Below are 25,407 nucleotides of genomic sequence, written 5' to 3' on the forward strand. Positions count from 1 at the left end.
TGAAGCATCTCAGTAGCATTTTTGCCTTGGTACAGCAGTAGCAACTGTTACGGAGGTGCAGCCCTGAGAATGCTGCTGTCATCTCTTACACGCTGCTGAAAAGGTCCCGGTGTGCCTCCCTGACCAGGATGAAGGAAGCATGCCACTGCTCCTCCTCTGACAGCAAGGTGGAACATCATGAGTAGTGGCAGCAGGATTTTGTGACAGCTCTGTGGGCACCCAGGAGAGAAAGTGGTGATGCTCCCTGTGGCTGTGGTTTGCCATCTTGTTGGTGGCAGCAGTGATTCAAACTGTAGTGCTCAGTTGGTGCAATCATTTAAGTTAAAGGATTGAAGCTGGATGCGAGTTCAAGGCAAAGACAGTATTTAATGATAGCTGTCAATGCAGTATTTATTCAAAAGCCAATGCAGTATTTAATGTTAACTGTCTTCAAAGGAGCTATGCTGAACTTCGGCAGGAAGTTCAGGCCAGGAATGGACACATCAGCTAGGGCTGCAAATATGTCAGAAGGTCCTTAGGAGCCCCAGCCTGAAACTTTTTTTGTGTTGTGGCTGGACACAGTGGCTTTCATTTGAGTGCAGCTGGTCATAAGAGCTTGATGTCATTGTGCTGTTTGCCCTGTCACAGCCTCACTGGGACTGAAAGGCCTCTGCATCTAGGGTGATGGAATCCTTGTCACTAATTTCACAGGGATTGTACACAAGTTCACGTATTTCATCATAGGAAAAAAAGAAGCAAAAGGCATGTGGAGCTTTACTGGTGTAGCTGAGTTTAAAGCTCACACTCCCAGGAGGAATGATCCTGTGGCAGCACCTTTAATTTTAAGAAAGCATCTTGTGTAGTCCTGTGAACAATGTCCCCTCACAACAGTCTCTCCAGTGCCTTGGTGCCTCTGTCAGCCTTGTGCAGTGGGAGATGAGCTCCCAGTCAGAGCCTGAGCCTGCTCCCCTGAGCCTCTGCCTGAGATGAATTCCTGACTCCTGTCCTTTCATCACTCTGAGACCAACTGAAGGAGCTCTTGCAAGCTACCAAATATAGAATGGGCAGAGCCTGCTTCACAACTGGAACTTGCAAAGGCTGGAGTGGATTTCATGGACTGAAACCCTGCAGGGAGGGGGCATTACGGTAAATAATGTTAGAGCATTTGTTTAATCCTTGGGGATTGTGGGACATAGGATTAATGTGGGCTAAGGGGATTTCCCCACTGACAGCTGCTCCTGTGTGTACAAGCACACAAACGTGGGTTTTTTTAGATGTAACTTCTTCAGCCCCAAAGAATTTAAACTGCATATGGCACTGAGTATAACATGACCGTTGTTTCCACATCTGGTTACACCTATCTGTCTCCCCCAGTAATTGTCTTTAATAGACACAATTGGGGATGAGGTAGTTGTGCTAAGAGGAGACATAGCTCTGTGTTTGAACAGGAAATCATTATTTCTGGGCTTAATCATAGCTTGTTAGTCCTGTGATTTTTTTCTCCTCTCCCCCATATACACACCAGCACATGTGTTAAGTATGCAGGTCCTGTTTAAGGTGGGGCATCCATCTGGTGCTGACAATTTGCCAGAGCTTCTTTGGATGGGCAGTGCCTTGCTCAATAAGCAGAGGAGCAGACTGGGTCTCAGGGGTAAATGGAGGCTGGAGCTCACTAGTATTACAGGGTGCTCAGAGATGACCAGGTCGCAGTGAAGATCTCAGGTGAGCTGCAGCTTCTCTAAATCCTTAATATGGACTTGGCTGCTCAGTGTTCCTGCAGAGGTACATGGAGTCAGGCCAGCTCCCTGCACTATGTTGCATTTGCATATTTCAGAACTTTGAATCATAAACTTGCTATTCTTTTTTTGTTCTGATAAAAGAAAAATTATCTGACTCCAAGACTCCAGCATGGAGCAATTTTCTAGTGAAGATCAGTGAATTTCATCCTGTGCCAGTAGTGCAGTTCCAGTTGCTTCTCTTACCACATTGTGTTCCAGTTTAGCTTCTTCAGGTTTGTCTGTCAACAAGGTCTGATACTGAAATCCCAAGCTGTTGGCTGGGAGCCACACTTGCTTACCTGTTGCCTAGTACCACAGGCTGGAAAGTTAGCAAAACAAGGGATCTGCTCTCAGAGAGATAAAACATGAGCATGGGCAGGATGGGGAAAGAAAAGCTCAGATTAACAGATGCATTCAACTAGACCAAACTGCATCCACGGGATCTAAGTGTGTCCCAACTCAGCAACATGAAGTCCAGGCTCCCACTCACAGACGATCCCTCCTGGCTTCAGAGGTATCACACCAGCCTTCTGCTTTGTGAAGACCTATAAAGAAGCTGCTACATCTGGTTCCTGGCTCCTGTAAAAGTGTTTTCTTTTTTTTCCAAAGAGGGCTATTTTTCAGAAGTGATAGAATCTATTGTTCCATAGTTATTGTTCTGGGCTATTGTTGGGCTAATGTTATTAATGTATTAGCCCTTTGGCTGCCAAACTGCTCCAAATGAGCTGCTTGTGTTTATTTTTAGAATTGTGAAAGTGGTGATGCTTCACAACTTGATATGCTCGTGATTACATCTGAACTGAATGCAGAGCTAATCCTCTGTCCAGCTCCCATCCAGACAGGGGCTATAGTCGTGCATTCCCAGCACATGGGTTCAGCACACCATGGAGAGCAGTCAGAAGGTATTTGTTGGAGGGGCGGAAGTCCAAAGACCTGACCTTCTCAGGTACAGAAGTGCCTCCTGCCAAAGGAAGACTTGCCTGAAAATGTGCCTTACCCAGTTACCACCACAGGGCTGGCAGTGCCATCAGTGGAAGTAGGAGAGAGCTGCCAGCAGCTCAGCATGTCTCATGGGATCAGGCTCCCTGCAGCTGAGCTCCTGCTGGGGAAAAAATGTTGAAGTCTTGCCCTGCTCTCGTGGCATCAGTACCAGTGGGGGCAAGAGGCAACATGTATGAGGCTGCTGAAAATAGCAAACAGTTGGTCAGGACACCAGCTAAGCTGTGTGCCATCAGCTTCAGTAGGAAGAAACTGCTCCATTCCCTGGCTCGTGCTCTTTCCTCCAGACGTAGCAGGTACATTGTTTTCTATGAATTTGTTGTGCTCAGCCCTGGTCTATGGTGTTATGAGCAGATCCTTGATGCAGCCAAAGAGCAAGAACAGTATTGGGGGGGGTGGGGTGTGTGTGTGTGTGTGTGAAGAGAGACTGATAATAAGAGGTTGGTAGGTGTAACTTGCTCTCTCTGTAAGTCTCAATTTATAAAGCTGTTGAGGTCTTTTCTTGTTACATCTAAGTGATTTCTACACCACCCATCACCAGAGAGGTTAGTGTCTCTTACACAGGTTTTGAGAGCCTTCATTTTTCCCAGGACTCACCAGGCATCATCACTGCAGAATGACTTCATGGTTGTCACCATTCCAGATGGTCAAGAAATTTTTCATTTTTAGACCTTCCACCAGTATATCTTCTTTCCATCTCATACAACTTCTCTCTTTCCAACCTGTTAGCCCATGGTTCATGATGCACTTTGCATTCAACTGTTGGTTCTAAACAACATGTTCTTTGGCTCTAAATGTTCATCAGGCTTCCAGCCAAGGAACAGGCTCTTCTGTGTAGAGGATGGCTTCATAGTGTTGATAGAGAGCAGTTTCATGATGGATCAGTTCACATTCTCTCTGTCATGTTCTATCTATGCAAGCCAGGGAGAGTCACTTACCACATCCATAATGATGCTGGTACCATAAAGCTCTGAGTATGTGAAGGTTTCTAGTTCAACCTGCACATCCAGGGCTGTCTTATGTGGCTTCAGTATAGACACAGGAGAACATCCAGCTCTTGTGTCCTGCTGGACCAAACTATTTAAAAGATGAGTCCTCTGGATGCTGGCTTTGGTCTTTGTTAGCCTTAGCTCTTGAAGCCCAGTTTGGAGCTGCTTGCTTAGCTGGGGTTTTCCCACTAGATACAGAAGACATGATGGAGATATTCATGGGTAAATGCATCCCATTGCATAAATTCACTCTAGGCTGTGCCTCTTGTGGGCCTGCTGCTCAGCTGTGTTCTTGCTGTGATCTTCAGGGAACGTTACCTTGATTGCTGACATCTTGCAGGAAGAAATTGTTTTTTATGTCAAACCCAAACTGATCCTGCTGCAACTTGAGGCCATTTCTTCTTGTTCTGTCACTTGTATGTTGGGAGAACAGACTGGCCCTGACATGTTGGGTTGGTACCTACCCAAAGCATATAAAAGTTTAATTCCCAAAAGTCCAGAAAGCTGAAAATCATAAGGCAGGTGAGGATGTGCTAAGCAGTGATGCGAGTCTGAAAAGCAGGAAGAAAGAAAATCCTCTTTTTCTATGGCATTTCAGCTGTCCCTGCTGAGCTGACTTCATATGACTGAGGGCCTCCTGGCATTTCCTTAGGACAGATTTTAACCGAATGTGTGTGAATGAAGGAGTCTTGACAAACCCTTCTGGCTCGTGTACAACAGCTGGCTGTGCTGTGTGCCCCGTGTTCATTGCTCCCATGGCTGTGCTTGGTGGGCACAGATGTGCTCGCCTATCACGTGGATATGCTTGCCAAGCCTTACTGTACCGGAACGGGACACGCAGGAGGAGAAAGCAGGTCCTCTAACAGCCCCGACAGAGATTGAGCACCTACACGGCCCCTGTGGGGGACGCAGAAGGCTGGACTCACAAAGACATGGACTGGGGAGACGCAGCGGGAGATGCTGGCGGTATTTGCGGGGCGAGGGCAGGGGGCCTTGCCACAGGGGGATCTCTGTGCCCATCCCCGCGGCTCACCCTGCAGCGGGGCTCTTGCAGAATTTGCCCTGGCGCTGGGCAGGACCGGTTCCGGCAGTCTCTCTTTCAGAGCGCCGCTCGCGTCCCGGTACCGGTCACCGCCCCGCGCTACCCGTGAGCGGCCGCCAGGGGTCGCCGTCCGCCGGCGGCGGTGCACGGCGCGGGGCTGCCCCGGCCGAGGCGCCGGCGGGAGGAGCGCGGCCAAGGGCGGGAGGCGGCGGCAGCGTCGCGGCACCGGGCGGCACCGGCAGGGCACTGGGAGCCGCGATGCCTATTTTCTGCCGCCTCGTGCTGATCCGGATGGGCCAGCGGAGGGCCGAGGGGGGGTGGGGAGGGCAGCCCGGGAGAGACTCCAAATCTGCCGAGCTGGGCTGCAGCGGGAGCTGCCCGGCGCAGGGGTGGGGACTGGCCGCTTCCTTAAACGGCGCGGGAGCGGCGGGGAGCGGGCCTGTACCGTCCCGGTGTGCCGGGCAGTGCCGACCCTCCCGGGACGCGGTCGCAACACGTGGAGCAAACTTTCGAGGGATGTGCGTCTGCTGCCGGACAGAAACTCCGCCGCAGCGGGACTGTGTGCACGGAGCAGCTCGCCGCTGGCTGGTTTGATGGCTTTCGGGTGGTGGGGTTCGACTTTTTTTTTTTTTTTTTTTAATTATGAATTGCTGCTTTGGGGTGCTTGGTTTTGTTGTTTGTTTTGGGGTTGTTTTTTCTCTTTCTCCTACTCTGTTGCTTTTGGGTCGGGACTTTTCAGCTCGCTGAGGCAAAGGCAGTTTGAGCAGCCGGGAGGAACGCTGCAGTGTCCCTTGTGGCAACGAATTTTTAATTATTTTTTATTATTATTTTGCCTTTTGCAAGGGCAAAGAGGAAGGGTAGAAAACATCCCAGCGTGATCGATACCAGTTTAAATACCCGTCTGGGAGCAGCCGGGCTGTGGGAGGCAGAAGGGACCGGACTGCGCTCGCCGCCGCTTCTCCCCTGTCGGTTGTAGTTCAGCCTGAGCCCTTCCCGGGCGTAATCCTGGGGACCTGCGGCTCTGGGTGGGGAGCCGGCCGCAGGATCCCATCCAGCCCCTTCCCACTGCTCCTTCCTCAGGTAACGGAGGACTTTAGGCTTTTTTTGTCCGTTGGAACCGTACGAGGTGTTTTTGCTGCCCTTCACACCTCCCAGCGCACGAAGTTCCCGCAGGAGCAAGATCAGGATCGGGCTCGGCGGTGCCGAGTCACGATGTGCGTCGGGGCCCGGCCCGGGGGCTGCGGGCCCGGCGCGAAGTGCGGAGCTGGCTTCGGGGCGTTCGCGAGTCTGGGACCCGGCAGCGGTCGCCTCGCAAGTTCGAGGAGGGGGCGGCGGGGATCGCTGCTTTCCACGGCGGCTGGGGGCGGTGGCTGATGCCGAGGGATGACTTCGCTCCGGTGGAGTCCCCGGTAGCCCCGGGGCCGGGGCTCCGCGATGGGCACCGGGCAGTGAGGGGAGTTCAATTAAAAACAGTGATAGGAAATCGCCGCCTGCGCCTGATGGGCGAGCTGAGGGCTGGGTCTTTGCGGGCGAGATGAGAGGTTTGTGTCTTCAACTGGCCTACAAAGTCCCAGTTCTCGGCTCCCAGGACCTGCCGGGCTCGCAGCGGGCGAAGACGGAGCGCGGCGGGGCAGCTGCCCGGGGCGGCTCCCGGCGGGACACCGGCGTGAGTTACTCGGGCGGCTCTTGCCGGTTGGTGACCCTAGCTCTCCGCGGGCGGGCTGTAGGGTGAGGACGGGACTGGGTCTCCGCGAACCGTAATTGCATTTTGGTTTCTTCCACCTCGGGAAGGGCTTTAAGCGTTGCGCGTGTTGCCGGTGCCGGCGGCCGGCTCCGCCGCTTCCCGGCGGGCCGCGACGTGCCCGGCTGCGGCTGGCAGGGTGCAGTGCCCGGGCCCTGCCCTAGTAGGGAGCTAGTGCTCGGCTTTGCTCCGGCAGGGCTGTGGGCATCCTCTGCCGTTTTCACTTTCAGCGAGCCCATCTGCTTTCCGTTTTGTGTCCCATTTTTAGGATTGATTTAATAAATGTAGCCCCGTAGGTACGGCAACTCCTCTTACTCGCCAAGTGCGCTCGCCCCCCACCCTCTCAGCGTCCTCCCTGTTTGTCTCTGGGGTGGGCTCGGCACTGGAGGCACTGCTTTCTGCTCCTTCTTTGGGCACTGTACATCCAGCTCCCTGTGTGTATATGACTCTGCTTATATAGCACTATATTTATAACTCTCATACCTTTCTGTGTTCTGTTACATTCTAAGTTCTTAGATTAGAATTGAGGCTACTCATAATTTTTTTTATTATTTTATTTTATGTAGAGCTGCTTTTACTTCACTCATGAAGTCAGTGATACTTACCTAGAACAGGAAAAAGGCCAAGTGAGAGCAGTTTTCTCATGGCTAAGGTGTATGAAAGGGAAAACTGAAATCTTCCTCTGTGTTTTTTTGAGTCACTTAGAATTTAGTTCTCTCTTGATGCAGCACTGCAGGGCTCCATACTCTGCATGTGTACAGGGAAATTTACAACTCTACACAAGGTTTATCCTCTGATCCGGTGACATTTTTTTGCAAACAAGCCCTGTTTTCAGTTGCTGGATTCTGTAGAACTTCCTCATAAAAATAACAATATTTACTTAGTGTTTCACAGTTAGGAAGAGCTCACAAATGGAACTGTAGAGCTCTGCATACTTTTCTTCAGCCCTCTGTACCCAAACACAGCCCAAGATGTGTATGAATGTGCCCTCTGCCACGCACTGGGCATGCAGACCTCCAACTATCAGAATGGTTTCCTGTGCAGTGCCTTGAGTGATTCTAACTTTGGGGACAGTCAACTCTACTTTGGGCCTCTTTGTAAACCTCTTCATCAGGTTTATTGATGATCTTCCTGACCTATTTTGCATACTGGCTGGAGGCTTGCATTGAACCCAAAATTTAAAGGAACTTTTTTTTTTTTTTCACATTTCTTTCTCCCATATGCCCATTTTTTTCCCAGAGAACTCGTATCTAGAGGCCACAAAAAGGAAAAGTATGTGAAAGTGAGGAGTAAAGGCAAAAACTTAGCCTTTTTGGAGGGAGTATTGCTAGAGACAGTTCTGTTGGGCTGTTTGCAGCTTTCTCCGCTCTGCAGATCCACAGCTCTTAAGGAAATTAATCTGCAGTGAAATCACAGAAATCTGATTCTAATCATCCACCCTGGAATGAGCCAGCGCTACAAGGAGATGAGCATGGTGTAAAAATACTTCCAGCACACAGAGCCATGTCATTACCATTAAAACCTGATGGTGTGAAAGGGGGGAATGGGGAGTAGATTTCTGTGCCTCCTTAGCAAGCTCCTTCCAACTCCTTGGACAACTTCTTAGGTGTCACTGGCAAGCAGCGATCTTTGCTGAGGGTGTCGGTGTTGCTGTGGAGGCTCTTGGAGTAACTATAGTTTTCCCTTTCATAAGAGATGGTCTTAATTGTGGTTTGCTTTGTAAAGCTGGGTGAACTGCTGGGTTTAGCTTTTGTCAGGTTTACCCTAATCTGGAATTTATTTTTTTATCCAGCAGTAATTGGTTTCTTCCTGCCTTTAAGTAACTGGCAAGTTTTGTGTGTCCCTCCATAGACCTATTTGGGAGCACTGTGAAGCATAATTTGAGTTACTATCTTTCGATTGTGCATCATTCAGGATTCAGTCGAAGCCTGGTTTCTGTAGGGAGTGAGTGTTCAGCATTTTATGGTCGTTGGGACTTGTTAAACGTGTTCATTTGAGCTTCCAGCTCCCTAGGCATTTACAGAACTATTTTTTTTTCCCCTTAATGGCACTTGCCAAGGTGAAAGGACACAATTTTTTCAGCTGCATTCATTCATCTGTTTGAGCTAGCGTGGATGTAGTTTACAGCAGCTAGAGCTCTGTTGATAGATTTGCTGGTACTAGGAATGTATTTTTTCCTCCATTCATCTGGACCGTTGGTGATTACTTAGAGCCGAGCCGCACACGCCGCACTGACAGGCGCTTCCCAACGCCTGGGAGTGCCCCAGAGGCCACGCGGTGCCACGCAGCGTTCCTCAGCATCTGTTTTACACTGCTGACTTGAAACATTCTCTCTGAATTAAACTTCAGGCTGGAAGGGAACATTCCCTCATGCCCCAAATGACTTTTTTGTGGGTCGAATTACAAAGTAAAAATATTTGATTTTATTTTTAAATAATATTGCTCTGAAGGCTGGGCTGGAGGGGTGGGGGGGGTGGGAGGGAGCGGCTGTAGTTTAGCATTTCCCAAATGCTAAAGAAGATGGTTAAGCTTCTGCTGCAAGTTCTGGACAGGCTCTTAAATTACAGTGTGAGCTCTGAAGTTTTCATAATGTTCTTCTCTCTCTCTGGGATGCAGACTCAGTTCTTCCCCCCCCCCCCCCCGGTTAATAATGGGGCCTTGTTTTATTTTCACTTCTAAACTTTATGCTCCTCTCACTAATCTTTCTGTGTGTACAAATATGCTTTCTTCCTCAGTCAGACTTGGCAATGCTCAGGCCACACTAAACTAGTTCTGGGCAGTACAGCAAGGCTCTCCATTTATCAGGGCCTTTCCGGGGAAGTTTATTACACTGTAGCAGTGACATTTTCAGCCTTCTGAAAGAGTTGGTAAATATTTGGCACGTTCTGCTCCTTCAATAACAACAAAAAAATAGGCTATATTTTATCTGTGATAAGGCCTGAAAGAAAACTATCTAGACATTAAGGGCTCGAGCTGTTGGGCAGGAGGGTGGGGTTCATGCAGGATATTACTGTAGTTTAGGAACTGCTGCTCTTCTGTGTTTGCAAACACAGACCTTCAAGCCAGGTTGTATTCTAGGTTGCAGGAGGGCAGAGAGCATAGCAAGTCTGTGGTGTCTGGGTTACAAATAGATGTAATCAGGGGCAGGTTAGAGTTAGACTGTGCCTGTTGTTCAGGACAGACCTTCCACGGAAGCCTGGACACACTTGTCTCAGAGCTTGCACCCTTAGTGAGGGCTAAGTTTTGTAGAGTGAAGCATCCAGCATGCACCCAGCTTGCAGGCACTTTCCCCTCTGCTCTTGGCCCCATCTGCAGATGGCAAACCCTGAGCAGGGGTGTGCTCTGTGCCAGCTACTGCTGCAGGCCAGTTCTTAAGCATGCAGAGGCAAACTAGATGTGGAAGAGAATGTGCTTTTCCCTTCCATTGCTGGTTTGATTGAGAAAACCCTTCCAGCTCCTGATTTCATCACTTCCCTTCTGCAGGACCCAGAGGGGAGCAGGAGAGCCTAGGAGGGGCTCCAGGGTAGCTTGAGCTGACCTGAACCCCTCCAAGGCTTCAGCCCCTTCCTTGAAGTCCAATTGACTTTCCTGTAACAGAAGAAAGACTGGTGGCATCTGGGTGGCATTCACAAGGCACAATGCTTTGTTTGGTGTAGGGGGGTTTCTGCTTAGGTTCAACTGCTTTGTGGGAGTGAGTGAGCAGGGGCAGGGGTGTGTGGTGTTATTAACAGGAGGATTAAAACTGCTGGGATCCCAAAGAGGGGAGTGTCTGATACTGGAGTGGGGAAACCCATCCTTACAGAATGGGTCTTTCAGATCCCACCGCCTGCCTCCATGTCTTTGTGAACTTTAGTGGGAGCCAGCACAATGTAGAAAAGAAACCATATGGCTGCAGATGGAAGGACATGAAGCAGGGGTGATTCTTCCTCTTCCCCACCTAGATGATGGACCACAGATTCATGGCATATTTCTCTGGCACTGGATAATCAAAATATTTCCAAGACTTCTTGGATTTTATTTGGAACTCCTGAGCTGATAGGCCACTGAGGCTTCAGCTGTTGGTTTTTTTCCCCTTCTGTGGCAGCAGGCAACAGGCCTTTGTTCTTCCTATCCTTTGCCAGAAAGTCCTTCCTGGTGTCCTGCATGTCCACGTGGGTGGATGATGTGCCCACATTCCATGGCATCATGCAGGATTTCAGCATTTTCCCAACAGAGATTTGTTAGTGACACCATTTATAGATCCAGGACTGGAGCCTTGACCTCTAGATCATGCCCGCGCGTGTGGTCATTCATTATTATTTGAATGACAGTGTCCCATCTGAGCAGCTTGGGAGCCTTGCTCAGACAGTTACAGTACAGTACTCAGGCACTTGCATTGCAGCTGACAGAGCAGGGGGGAATGTGAGCTGCTTTGGGGGTCGTTTTGAGGAGCAAATGTTGCCCTGAACAGTCCAGTCTGGTGAAGGGCCCAGTCCTGTACAGCTGCAGGTAGGGCAAGGACTTGTCCTGTCCTTTTCCTGTTGAAATCTTGATGAAATGGAATAGTGACATACCAATTCTTGCAGCTGGATTGAATCTATACATGCATTTTACTTTTTTTTTGGTGGTTCTAAGTATGGAATTTCCTCAGACTATTAAATTTGGAAGCAGATTTTGTTCAGCAAGATCTTTTTGCCTGATAACTTTTAAAAATATAGCAAGGAACACAATTTAAAACACTTACATTTAATTCAATCAGCAGCCTGTAGGAACTGATCTACCAGAGGCCTGAAGGCCTGCTAAAATTAGTCATGGTTTTCTGGTTTTGCAGAAAGCCTCTTTAGGAGCAGCTCTGTTGGCTGGCAGAGATGTTGTCAATAGGGTTAAACTCAAATATGCAAGTGCAGGAGTTGTAGGAATATCAATTCCAGGAGCTGTTTAACTCCCAGCTTCGTTACGGAGCAAAGATCAGGTTGGGTTAGGCAGAAGTGCCGTGTGCTGGAACATCTGGAAGAAGATCACATTTCCCCAACACGGAATTTTCTTTGGGAGCAGCAGCAATTGCTGATCCTGGAGCGGGTGGCGCCAGCAGCGACCTGCAAACGCTGGAAAACGAATTAAGAATTTATGGAGCAAAATAGTGAGGCTTTCTCAGGAATTGGGAGTTTGATTGTGAGCTCTTGTCTAAAACACCAGCTCCTGACAGCTGGCACTTTCCAGGCTGTGCTGCTTGGTAGGACACTGTGCTGAGGCTAGAGCTCGACTCCTTGGCACTTGGCTTTTTGTGTGTGTGTGTGTGTGTGTAGTCTTTTGATTAACTCCAGTGAAACAAGTTGTGGCAAACTGATCTGGCGCTTTGGAGCCAGAATATGCATGAAAAATCTTGTGTGAAAAGAGAGCTTGTTTCATAAAGCAGAATTTGAATGTAGCTCCGTTCAAATATGCTTGATTTAAAATTCTTAAGTGAAGTGCCATTTGGATGCCTTATGAAAGATAAAAGTTTCCTCAGTTGTGGCATTCTGGGTGTCTTTTACACCTGAAGGATACTACAAAGGTAGACTGGAAGTCTCAGCTGCATTTAAAAGTTTCTCCTTTTTTTTAATTACAAAGCCTGCTTTGACTACAAAGATATTTTGTATAATTGTGAGTTCATCTGTTCATTTCGAAGGAAATCTTTTTGGAGGAGGAAAACATTCCCATGCAAATCTAACAGTTCTACAGAGCAAGAAACTAAAAGGCCTTTAATCAGACGTGAGCTTGTCCCTTTTTAATTAACCCTGGGCCAGAAATCCAAGCAAAGAATGTAGTTTGTGATGAAACTGAATCAGATACTCACAGTATGCACCTTTTTCAGTGTTGTGGATTATTCAGCAGCACAGTTCAAGGTGCTTGATGTAGAGCTTTCAATGTATTGTCTGTTTCACATGAACTTTTGTATGCACCCAAACCCCAGCTTGTGTTTGCCTTTTTAAAAGTATTAATTTAAAAAACAAAGAACAAACCATAATTGCTCGGAACAATGAAATTCAGCTGAGTAACTTCAGCTGAATTTCCTAAATCTGAGTTAGTAAAGAGCTTCCAGCACTTCCTGCAGAACTGATGGTAACAAGGAGCAGAGCTTCACTGAGTCCTCTCGTGGTGTTTGTTAGTCCAAGCGCTACGCTGAGATTAGAATTGCCTCATGCCAAGTCCCAGCCTAAATTTAGCTCCAGGATTCACATACTGCACTCGCTTCCCTGGAAGAGTTTGGTTTGCACAGAGCACATTTGAACTAGGTTGGCCTTTCCTTGGGGTGTCACAGCCTGAGTGAGTACATTCACACTCATCAATGACACTAATGCTGTGTGTGCAGTTCTGCATGCATTCAGCCTTTATCACTACCTGCAGCCTCCTTCAAGGCCTGCACTGAATCTCTCTGTGGCTATTAAATGAGACAACGAAACAACATTTTTAATGCCTGTTCTTTGCAGATGTCTTTGCAAAGTTAGTAATAAGCTTCTCGCTTTGGATTTCCATTGCAGTGAACTCTTTACCCCTACCCCAGCCCAGCCCCATGTGAGTTAACTACTCTTGTACAGTGTATTGTTTCACATGCCCCAAATGAAAATGTAATACATCCAGAGTAAGGAAAGGGCTTAGGAGCCAGTGTAAGGTGTTATGTAATAGCAGTTACATAAAGTTTTGGATCTCTTTATACTTTTTAAGATACTACTGCCTTCAGAAAGAACACAAACTGCAGTCTAACTTCAAAACATCTGATAGGAGTTTAATCTTAAAATACAAGTTGGGTATGTGGATTGTCTGCACCACAGAATGAATTTGCAGCACTCCCAAGGAAGAGCAGATGTGCTCACTGCTAAATAAAACATCTCCTGCAGCCACTGGAGATTGCCTGCCCTTCACCAGCTCAGGATTTGTCCCTGCTCTAATTTTGATGGCTGGTAATGGTTTGGGATGAACAGCCACAAGCACTGCTGTCATTTTAGAGCAGTGTATGGCTATAAATGGTTGGGAATTTGTCACTTTCAAGCCTTTACTAACTTTGAAGTGCATTTTCCATGTGGAAGTACTTCCTAACTGGCTATTGGCGTTACATTAGCACTGCATCATGCTTTGCAGGGAGCAAGCACAGGCTTAAGTGCTTGAAAACACATCTGATGAGCCTGTTTAGGGCAGTAGCTGTGCTCAGCCAGCTGTCGCTCTGGGGACTGAGAGTTTTTCTCTTCTCTGCTGTGTCCCCATATCAATACTCGGCACTTTTGATGGCAATAAACAGCATGTGATGGGGTTAGTTAGAGGAACAGCCAAAACATTTATCAGTTGTATCTTTTCTTCCCAAGGCTTCCCTCAGGCACGTGCCTCCTCTCTTGTGATCAAGTCCTGCATGCTCTTGGTTGTTGAAAATTGATTTGCACAGGCTTTGCTCTAATTGAAGTCTCTTGGCTTGTCTGTGAAGGGATTTGACTGGGTGAGCTTGGGCATGGGTGTTCCCTGACTCTGCCATGCCCCGGCTGGCAGCAGGCACGGGTCATGCTCCTGCCTTGTGAAGCAGCTCTTGTCCATCCACCTCCCCAAGTAGGGATTTCCTTAGTCATGAAAGAGGCACTTGTGTCTTTAAAAAAAAATGGAGCTTTCAGCTCCCAGTCTCCTCTGCTTGTTCCTCCCTGGGGATCAGACACCATTTGACCTTCCTGAAATTATTGTGGACTGGGAACTTTGCTGGAAAGGTGGAAGAGCACAGTGAACAAAATGCCCAGGATGGTGTGCGCCGTGGCTAATGAAATGTGAGCTTACGTGAGCACCCATAGCTGATGCACATTTTATGCTTGACTTCTTCCATCCGAGGAGTCCACTGCTAGCAGGGGCAGTGACTTTAATTATATGCTTCATAATTATTTATTTTTTCCAGGGCTTTGTACACTGCTCAGACAGAAGGGAACTAATCCCCAAAGCGTGCGAGTGAGCTGAATGTCAGCTCTTACCTGCAGCCTTTTTCAGGCAAAGTAAAACTAAAGCCCAAAGCTTTTTCAGAGCTTGTGAATGATAATAATGAGCTGGTGGTATAATGCTAATATATTCTGATAACAAGCATGTTGTTGTAATACACCAGATCAGCACTGGTGTGAAGTAGTACAGAAGTTGTGAGTTTATTAAAAAAGAGAAGGCAGAAACCAGACGTTGGTGAACTCTGTGGAGTGTGCAACCACAGGAATAGTCTATCTTTCTACTTACTAAGCCTCAAAGAACTGGAAAATGGGGAGCACCAGAATCCCTGATAGATCCACTTAAAGCTTTGGGTCAGTGACATGCATAAGTGCATGCTTAACTTGTAAGAATATGATTAATCACATCCTTGGTCCATGGAGCAATTAAACATGTTCCTATGTACGTTGTGTAGCACAGCACCAGCCTGCAGGCGTTCTCTAAATACTGCTATGCCTGAGAAAGTGGTGAATCAGAAAGTGATTTTTGGCTGGAGTTTGGAAATGAGCTTAAAAGAGTGAGTTAGGCACCCAAGATTGTTGTGTTTGACTAGCTGTGGAAAAGCAGGTCTGGGGAGCAGAGCCATGCAAGGAGCAAGGTGTGTCCATTTACTTTTATGGTAATGCTCTAAATTTGTTTAAAGTGACAGGATTTAAAATTCTCTTTTGCTTGGCAATTTCCTCCCACTCTCCTACAACTCTTTGCTTCCCTTGATGCCAGCCAGCCCAGGTTCTGTTCCAGTAAAGCCCAAGTTGGGCAGGCTCTGGCTGGCAGCTCCACTCCTAACTCACTGGTCAAAGTTTAGGTAGGTTCAGAACTGGAGGCAGCACTGGCAGGCTGATGCCAGCAGCCCAGCTGCTTTTCCTGGTGGTAGTCAGTCCAGGCACAGCTCTGTGGTCTCACACTTTAGGTCCTAGCAGACATCCCTCTGCTGCTGCTTGCTCTCCATAAACCTACTAACATGCTTGGCTTTCTCCAGCATTGATGGGCCTGTGCTGGGGTCCATACCCTTGGGTTACAGCTGCACTAGTGAACCCTGCAGCTGGGTGTTGAGCGTGGTCCTGGGCAGAACTTTGGCCTGGGTTTTGTCCAACCAGGCCTGGATAGACTCAGAAAGTTAGCACAAGTAAGGGACTGTTACCAGCATGCTGTTTGGATGTGGCCCTCCTTTCATTGGTGGCTAAGAGACTTTCAGAGGGCAGCTGTAGCCACGCTGGGCTGGTTGGCTGGGCCCTGGTTAATTTCCTAGCAGTTGTGCCACCTCTCCCGCCAGAGCTCCTCCCCTGCTTTTCTCCCTTCCTGTCCCAGTTTAATGATGCCAACCAGTTTAATATGTTAGTCACAGCAGGCAGCACTGCCATCCTCTTCCTCACCAATGTGAGCCAGGCAATGGTCCCATGCCATTCAAGATGGGTGTAATGTGGCAGCTTCTAGAAGATGTTTTGATGACTAATTGTTTTATTTTATGTACTTAAAGTCATTTAACTGCTTTAATTTCCTTGTGCTTCAAGGCCTCCACATATAAATGCTAGTGAGGTCACCACAATGAGGCAAGTCAGTGCAGCATCAAACATTACCCTCCCAATTGCTGTCTCCTACAGATCTGAGTGGTGGTAGGCTGGTTTTCAAAGTGGCCTCCATGGAAAGTCTGTGTAATGTGTTTGATTATCCAACCCTGCCATTTTGAAAAGGACCCAGTCAAGATTAACAGGGCCTGAATGTACCAACTCCTAAAAATAACTCTGGCTTTCCAGCTCCTCTGCTGATGTTGGGGGTGGCAGAGAGGAGTGATGCTCACAGCTGAGGATTGCAAAGAAGTAGGAATGTGGCCAAACCGACCCCTTGCCAGTCCTGGAGCTCAGGTTCTTTCACCTTTTGGTCCCAGTACAGTGTATCCTGTGCCTTGGGTCTTGAGGATAGAATCACAGATAGGGTTGTGTTGAAGGGACCTTTAAAGCTCCTCTAGCCCAAACCCCTGCAGTGAGCAGGGACTTCTTCAACTAGAGCAAGTTGCTCAGAACCCCGTCCAGTCTGACCTGGAATGTCTCCAGGGATGGGGCTTTTCCCTCCATTCTGGGCAACTGTACCAGTGTCTCACCACTCTCATTGTAAAAACTGCCTTCCTTCTCTCTAGTCTGAATCTCCCTCTCTCAGTTGAAACCCATCACCCCTTGTCCTGCCATAACAGGCCCTGCTAAAAAGTCTGTCCCCAGCTTTCTGATTGATCCCTTTAGGTACTGAAAGGCCCCTGGAAGGTTTCCCTGGAGCCTTCTCCAGGATGAACAACCCCAACTGAGCCTATCCTTACAGCTGAGACCTTTGTTGTCAGTTCCTTGGTAAAGTGAAAGATTTCCTGAGTTTTCCTGATGTGTATTTTTATTTTTATGTGGATGAGGGAGACTGGGGAACTCACATCAGCACTTGTGGAACATGCTTTGGCCTGCACAAAGGACAGCCTGTTGAGAAGCTGTCCATAGCCTGTAGGGCTGAGGGCATTTCCCCAGTGCTGGCTGCAGGGGGGGGCTAGACTAGGATGGATCCCAGTCATGCATTTGCTCCCCTGTGCTGCACAAGTACTGATTTCTTGGGGACCCTGCATGTCACTTTCGAGGTGATGATCAGCCCTATCACAGTATTGCTAAGGTTGGAAGAGGCCTCGAGGATCATCGAGTCCAACCTGTCACCACAGACCTCATGACTAGACCCTGGCACCAAGTGCCACATCCAATCTTCTCTTGAACACCTCAAGGGATGGCGACTCCACCACCTCCCCAGGCAGCACATTCCAATGACCAATGACTCTCGGTGAAGAACTTTCTCCTCACCTCAAGCCTAAACTTCCCCTGGCGCAGCTTGAAACTGTGTCCTCTTGTTCTGGTGCTGGTTGCCTGGGAGAAGAGACCAACCCCTTCCTGGCTACAACCACCTTTCAGGTAGCTGTAGAGGGCAATGAGGTCACCCCTGAGCCTCCTCTTCTCCAGGCTAAACTACCCCAGCTCCCTCAGCCTCTCCTCCTAGGGCTAGTGCTCAAGGCCTCTCCCCAGCCTTGTTGCCCTTCTCTGGACACATTCAAGTGTCTCAATGTCCTTCTTAAACTGAGGGGTATTGGGAGACAAACCTGAGACAAGCCAAGTTTCAGAAAGCAATCCCCACAAGTAAGTGGTTCCTGGAAGCCTGCTTTGCCAGCATTTCACTAAAGCAGCTCATTCATTTCAGGGCCTGGTTGGTATCAGTCATCTTGCTGCTGTATCTCAGAGCAGGCTCAGGAGCTGTGTTAGAATGGCCAGAGCCTCTCCTGTGAGTGGGTGTTACTGGTGGCAATACCAGTCCCATCCAGCTGAGGATCTGCCCCTTTGTTTTGTGGGGGGGACGATTTGTTTTCCATTTTTGTTTCTGAAAGGAAACTGTCAAGACACAATTCACACTTAAAAAATTCAGGGAAACAGCTTTTTGTCGTTTGTAACAATCCCCTTGGATGACTAAAGCTGGAACAATTCTAGCAACTACAGTCACTTTCTACCTTGGGTTGGCTGCCTTTTCTCAGTCAAATCAAAGCAAAAAGCCTTCAGTCCCGAATCAGCCTGCTGACATCAGTGTCACACAGAGATTGGTGCTCTGCTGATTCAAATCTGGTTGTGCATTAGCTAGAAGTGGCGCTGGGGTGACAGGTGAGAGCAGCTTGGGCAGTATCCCCTTCTTGTGGTACATACAGTCTGTGCAATCTGAGAAGGAGCATGGAAACCCTCCACCAAGGGTTCCCTGCAGCAGCACGAAGCTGTGCTTGTTGGCATCTGTACTTGTAAATTAAAATGGGGGGTGAGACAGCCCACCCAGGCTGCAGTCTGCCATGACTGATACTGCTTTTCTGTGCCCTGGGCATGCTCTGTCTATCTGTGATGGGGTTCTGGCTGCTGGGGAAGTGGTGGTCTCTTTGGGGCAGGGGTTCATCCTAATGCTGCAGGGACCTACCTGGGACTCCCTCCAAGAACTTCTGCAAATAATAACAGCATGCATCTCACTTTTAGTCCTAAAAACTACTTGATGCTCCCTACAAAGGAATTGATTCCTTAAATGAATGAAGCAGCCCTGAGTGCTGCTTTCAGTGTGGGACTGCTGCTGCTCTGACTCATGCTTGAGCTTCTTGCAGGTTCTGGCTTTTATGCTTAATTTAGGACACCAACGTCATCAGCATTGAGAGGGCTGCTGCCGTTATTATTATTATTATTATTATTATTATTATGTAATTTTTTTCAAATATGCAAATTCTCTTTGGAGCAGAATCATGGCTCATGTTTGATTACCAAATCAGGGCATAGCCTCTGCTTTTATTGGTGTTGTCATTCTTGATGAAATGGTTTTGTACAGCAGCAACAGGGCCTCAGGGGGGTTTGGATGCCAGGTTCCCTGCCATTGCAGTGTCCTCTCCTGTTAGCAGGGGTGAGGAGATTGATCTTGTGTGGTACCTGGCTGTGATCTTTGTGACTGCCCCAAGCCCTGGAGTTTCCATTGCATGCAGGGCAGCCAAGCCAGCATGCTGTGTCCCTGGAGATGGCATGTTTGAATGGCAGCAACTCCAAACAAGCTGCTGCTCAGGGCAGCTGAGTGAGGCAGCTCGGCCTCTCTTTTGGAGCTGAATGTTAACACCTCAGGGTGAGGCCAGCAAGTGCTTGGGCCTGGGTACGAAGAGTGGGAGCTGTGATCTGGAACATCACTGTGCCTCCACTCTCATCTCACTTCTGGGTTTTCAGAGATGCTCAACCCATCCTGTTGTTCCTAGCCTGTAACTTGAGCAGGGAGAGAGCCCAGAAGAAGAAAAGCCCTGAGAGTGCTCAGGAGTTCCCTGCTCTGCCACAATGCTGTGGAAGCCAAGCGTAACAAACAGTCCCTCTCAAGGGCAACAGTTTGCAGGGACACATCCAAGCCCCACCATGGGGATGGGGCCATCCCAGCACCATACAGACAGGGTTCATGGGGAAACAGCAGCAGAATTGTAGGAGTCTGCCTGTGGTTTCTGTTGAGTCCACCTCCATCAAAATTCAAACTAGTGATCAATTAAACAGGAAAATGTTACTCCTTGCCCTGTGGACAGGCTGGGCTGGGTTTTCCAGGAGGGCTTGTGAATGGAGGTTGAAAATTCCCAGCCATTTCAGTATGGAACTTACAGATCTTTTTCAGATATTACTTAAGCTGAACGTTGTTGAGAAATCAGTAGTCATTTCCTAATTACAATCCCAGCTTTACTAATAAATTAAAAGTAACTGCCTGTGCAGTGGGCAGATGGGTGTGACCTGCTCCCACAGGGAGCTGTAGCCAGGCCCTGGGGATTGCAGGTTCAGAGAATGGTAGAATCATTTTGGTTGGAAAAGACCTTCAAGATCATTGAGCCCAACCCTTACGATGCACAGGGCCAAGACATGCGTGAGCTGCTCAGCACCAGAGTCCCTGCACTCCTGGACTCAGCTGACTGCCAGCACTATGTGTGTTTGCAGGACAGGGCATTACTGCAGCTGCCCTAGGGGTCTGGGGTGCTTGGAGGCTGCCTGCAGCTAGCTGTGCCAGGCTTTGGTGGCATTTCTGCCCACGACAGACGAACTGCCTGGTGTTAGGTTCACAGGCAGTGCGACATTTGGTTAGCACGGAGCCCTGCAGGCATGACAGAGCAGCTCCACCCCTTCGCTGGCCACATCACGACTGGGCAGCAGGGCTGGGGTGAGGACTGGGCAAGCCAGCAGAGCCCTGCTTGCCCACATGAGACAGCACAGCCATGCTGGGGAGAAAGGAGCCTGGCAGACCTCCCAGGGACAGACTGAGCGGCAGCAAGAAAAATGAGGGACTTTCAGGGGCAGCTGTGTTTTACTAACCCAGTCATAATGCCCCTAAAAATCCTTATTGTTCTTGCAATGGTCAACTGTGGCCTGCAGCCTGGGAGCAGAGCACTAGTGCCTGGGGCAGGGCGAGCATGGCAGGCTGCCTGCAGGTCAGGGCAGTGTTTCAGACTGGGGAAGGTATTTCTGGTGGAGTGGAGCTGGAGAAATGTGAGCTGTGGTATGGAGCTCATACTTGGTATGAAGCTCAGGGCACAGAACTGGAACATAGAGTGGGGCAGATGGACAAACCGAGCTCTTTTCCCTCCCTGTTGCGTCTGTCTTGTGTTTCCTCCTATTGGAGGGAGACACACTGGATCCAACCCCAGAGAAAAACCCTTACCCAAACCAGGCCTTCCTCCAGCCTCCCAGTTCCCTGGTTTACTCCTGCTTCAGCCAGCTGCTCTAAGTTTCTGCTCATCCACAGCCCCTGTCTCTGAGCTTTATTTCTGCTCTCATTTTTCAGCTCAGCCCAGGGATGCAGCAGTTGCATGCAAAGCAGTAATTTGTTAAACAGAACCAGAATCCTTAGTTCTTTGCTACCTTTATGCATTCTAATGCTTCCTTTGCCTTTCTGAGAGCTTCCGAATGTTGAGCTAAAGTTTTTATTTTTACTGAATTCTGCAGCAATGTTCAAAGCTTTAATCCTTTACTAACTCTGCCTAGGTGTGTGGATAGTCAGAGCAGCCTGGCCCCATGGCTGCAGCAAACCCTTTTGCTCTGTCTGGTTGGGTTACTCCTCACCTTTCTGGAAAGGCTTTAGTTGTGTTTATCAATTAATTGATATGTTTACCAATTAATTCTGCTTTGCTTGCCAGCACCAAAGAATTACAAACACATGTTTCTTTTCCACAGCAACCTCGCTGCCTTGCTTTACACATCCCTCACTGTTTTCATTGGGCTCTATGGCCCTGGAGCAAGATTTACTCATTTGTCATTTGTTACTCTCAGGAACATTTCCACTGCTTTTCTTAAACCCAAATTCTCTGCAAAGGAGAAGAGAGTGGAGCCCCTGAGCCAGTCCCAGGTCTGGCTTAGCTCTGTGAGGCGCCCTGGCAGACTGAGGCTGCTCCAGTTAAGGTATGGTATGAGGCGGGAGCTCCACCAGCTGCTGTGGAGGGAGCCTGTTCACACGGAGTCACCCTGCCGCTGCCAGCCACGTGTGGCTGGGTCAGCCAGCCCTAAAAGGCAATCCTTGTCCCTGGGACTGTGGCACCACATAAAAGAGACAATGGGCACAAGGAAAGCACCTAAGGATGGGTACTGTTCAACCAGTCGGGAGCAAAGGAAACTTAGCTACTCAAGGCCCCACAGGACTGTTTGGGAGTGCCCTTCCCTGCAGGCTGATCCCAGGAGTGTGCCACTTTGGAACTGCTTATTTCAGGACATCCTGCTTTGAAACCTTCGCTTTCTGACACTGGCCCATCATAGGGAGCCCCAGATCATCTGCTCCTCTCCGTGATGATTTCTTCATCTAGCAGCTCATGTTTTCGTATGACACTGAACCAAGATGGGAGGGCTTAAATGGTTCCTTGCCAGATGTGTGGATGGAATTAATCTGTTCTGATTCTGGTATCTACCAAGCCTACTGGACCAAATCACCTCAACTGCCAACAGGTTGCAGAGCAACAGCCTACTCCAGTGGAATATTCTTTGTGCTGAAAACAGGACAATCAGGAAGAAGGGTCTGTAACTTTCTTGGATGTGTTTCTATGTTACAGGTTTTATCTTTAGTATCAGCACCTTACTCAGGAATATTTATGTGTTGAAATAAATGCACTTTTACTCTGAAATGCTGGAATATGCCTCCCCAGCTTCTTCCTATCAGCTCTGCCACTGTGAGGAGAAACCCATTCATGGATTTTTAAGTTGGAAGGACAATCCTGAACCTCTGTAGAGGATGCACATGGAGCAACCCCTGCAATTCATCCTGGAGCCAGGGCCCTGATGAATGGATCTTTTTCTTACATGCCTTGGGAACTCTGCCTGTGTAAATGCCTGAGGAGCTGTTCCAGTCCTTTGCACCCTTGTGTCCTGTACCTTATGGCAAGCTGCAAGTTCTCTGTACACATCTTGTAGGGCCTATGTGGATGACCCCCTTCCTGTGTGTGACTGCGTGTGGGGACAGGGGCAGCACACGGCACTTCAGGGCTATTTTTATCCTCTGTTCCTGAAAGAGCTCTCCCAGTCATGCAGGTCACACACAGCCCCTCCAGCTGCCATACTGCCTGTCACAGCAGAGGGTAGGTGCAGCAGAGGGCTGTAGGGACACTTGGGCTGTGGCCAAGGGATTATGCAGGATCCCTTGTGCATACTCTGCAGGTGGGATCCAGCCCTGCCAGTCCCTCTTTGGCATTCCGGGAGAGTCTCAGCAGACCTATGAGTCCATTTCACAGTGTCTGGACTGAGCCACTGAGATTTCAAGAACAAGTTTGGATGGGTTTGTTGGTTCTTGTTGGGCTTTTTTTATATTGAAAACTCAGTGTCATTAGCACCTCCAATTTGGCTTGGAAAAATGCAGAAATACCTAAAATAAAGGTGTTCTGCAAGGTATACATAGGCATGGCTTTTCTCAGCCTCAGTCTCAGATGATGCATTCAGCTTCTGCTGCACTGCCTCAGAATGAGGCACTGCCCCAGACTTCCTTGAAGCTGCCATCCCTAGTCATACTCAGTAGGATGACCCTACTGAGGTAAAACACCTTGGGACTGGCATTCCCACAGTTCTGTTTCTGAAAAATGGGTAACAGTGGGCAGACTAAGCTTGAGCCACCATTCCTGCTACATGGCACAGCCTTGGAAGGTACATCTGCATTGGTACTGGTGTTACAACAGCCCACAAAGGACGGACCCAAAACAGCACAGAGCAAAGGGTGCAGGGTGAGAGGCCAGCAGAAGCATCTTCATAGATGAAGAAGGGAAGCAGAGAAAGTCAGAACTGCAGCAATCCAGTGTGTAAGTCATGTCCCAGTAAGCCCACGGAGATGGGCATGAGCCATGTATCTATTAGTCTGTAATTAAGGGAAGGCAATGACACAGCCCCAGAGTTCTCAGGCTGTTCACCTGCCTCCTGAGAGAACCTGAGAAGCAGAAGGATTCACTGTGCTCCTGCCCCTCCAGGTGAGCACTTTGCTCCTTAAACTTGGGTGACTTTTGGTCATCATTTTTAAAGGGAAAATTAAAGAAAGACTTGCTGGCTTCAGCAGCCTGCAGTTTACCAATACACTCCAAGCTCATCCACTTCAGATGATTCATTCACTTCTCCCACAACAGACTGACATGCCCTAATTAGTGCCAGCATATGCAAGAGGCACTTTTAATCATTACATAATAAAGTGGAACAGAAAAGGACTAATAATAGAGCAGGGCCCAATGGCATCTCCAGTGCTCCCTTACACAGGCCAGGCTTTGGCCAGCAGTCTTTGATCACAGCATCCCTTGCACATCCACACCACACTCCTGCTGCTAATACATTCTGATATTTATGGCTGGCAGCACAGATCTGCTGTGTGTAGCACGAAGGTTGTTTTTTATCTCCATGACATATGAGAAGCAAATCTATGGATTCCACCACATGGACTTCCAAGTAGTTACAGCTTATGCTTAACTGGGGAAAGGAAGGCAAAGGAAATCATGTGCATTGAAGTCAAATACCATTTTTAGGAGTGGGAACTGCTTGTGTATTCCAACAAGGATTAAAATAGCCAGGACCAAGGCACGCTAATGATTAGTGGTCTCCTTCTCTGAGCTGCTGAGGACACGTCCTACAGAATCTGGTTCTCCTTAGAGACACTCACTTGCCCAAGCACATTTCAAAAGCCCAAGCAGGATCTAGCAGGTTAGGCTTTACGTTCCTTTATGGTCAACTTCCTCATGTATCTCAAATTATTAGCTCCTATTTCTAACCCAACCTGAACCAGAGAGCAGCAGTGTCAGCCCACCCATGACCCACCAGGCAGAAGCCTGGAGGTGTTGGAGAGCTGCAGTTGGAAGGAGGCCAACCAAGGAGCTGCCCTCTTCCAGCATCCTGCTGACACCACCCACTTGCCCTGTTAAGGATCTCTGTTGTGCAAAGCATCACTATAAGAAAAACCTGAAAAAGACACAAGTGAGGAACTTCTGAGCATAGCTCAGGTGTTTGCCAGTTGCAGAGGATGAAAAAACTGTGAGATATAAAAATATAGGTCATGCTGTGAAATCATCATTTGTCAACAGCTGAATTATATCCAATTCTGCTGGCAGAGCCAGAATTGATCCACCCCCCACCCCAATATTTCTGAATAGAATAGAATTAACCAGGTTGGAAGAGACCTTTGAGATCATTGAGTCCAAATCTATCATCCAACGCTATGTAATCAACTAAACCATGGCACCAAGCACCTCATCCAGTCACTTCCTACACACCTCCAGTGATGGTGACTCCACCACCTCCCTGGGCAGCACATTCCAATGGCCAATCTCTCTTTCTGTGAAGAATCTTTTCCTAGCATCCAGCCTAAACCTCCCCTGCTGCAGCTTGAGACTGTGTCCTCTTGTTCTGGTGCTGGTTGCCTGGGAGAAGAGACCAATCCCCACCTGGCTACAATCTCCTTTCAGGTAGTTGTAGACAGCAATAAGAGCTACCCTGAGCCTCCTCTTCTCCAGGCTAAGCAACCCCAGGTCCCTCAGCCTCTCCTCACAGGACTGTGCTCCAAACCCTTCCTCAGCTTTGTTGCCCTTCTCTGGACATGTTCCAGCAGCTCAGCATCTTTCCTAAACTGAAGGGCCCAGAACTGGACACAGTATTCAAGGTGTGGTCTAACCAGTGCTAAGTACAAGGGCAGAATGCCCTCCCTGCTCCTGCTGGCCACACTGTTCCTGATACAAGCCAGGATACCATTGGCCTTCTTGGCCACCTGGGCACACTGCTGGCTCATGTTCAGCCTACTATCAACCAGTACCCCCAGGTCCCTTTCTGCCTGGCCACAGCAGTTAACAGCTGGCAGAAAACTGGCAGCCAAGACTGTGCTGGGCTGAGAAGTCAGGAGTGAGCCTCAGTGCAGAAGACAGCAGTG

At 48.7% G+C, this 25,407-nt stretch overlaps 1 protein-coding gene across 1 annotated transcript in view; it reads right to left on the minus strand.

The window, feature by feature from the left end:
* Positions 1-10,064: 10,064 nt before the first annotated feature.
* Positions 10,065-25,407, minus strand: part of COPRS (coordinator of PRMT5 and differentiation stimulator) — a 164,355-nt gene continuing 149,012 nt past the window's right edge. The window contains exon 8 of the mRNA XM_068151037.1: positions 10,065-11,612. The gene's annotated coding sequence lies outside the window, so the exon portion shown is untranslated. The remainder of the gene's footprint in view (positions 11,613-25,407) is intronic.

Source organism: Melanerpes formicivorus, unplaced genomic scaffold, assembly GCF_026170545.1.
Source record: "Melanerpes formicivorus ecotype bairdi unplaced genomic scaffold, bMelFor1.0.p_v2 SCAF_21, whole genome shotgun sequence".
NCBI lineage: Eukaryota > Metazoa > Chordata > Aves > Piciformes > Picidae > Melanerpes > Melanerpes formicivorus.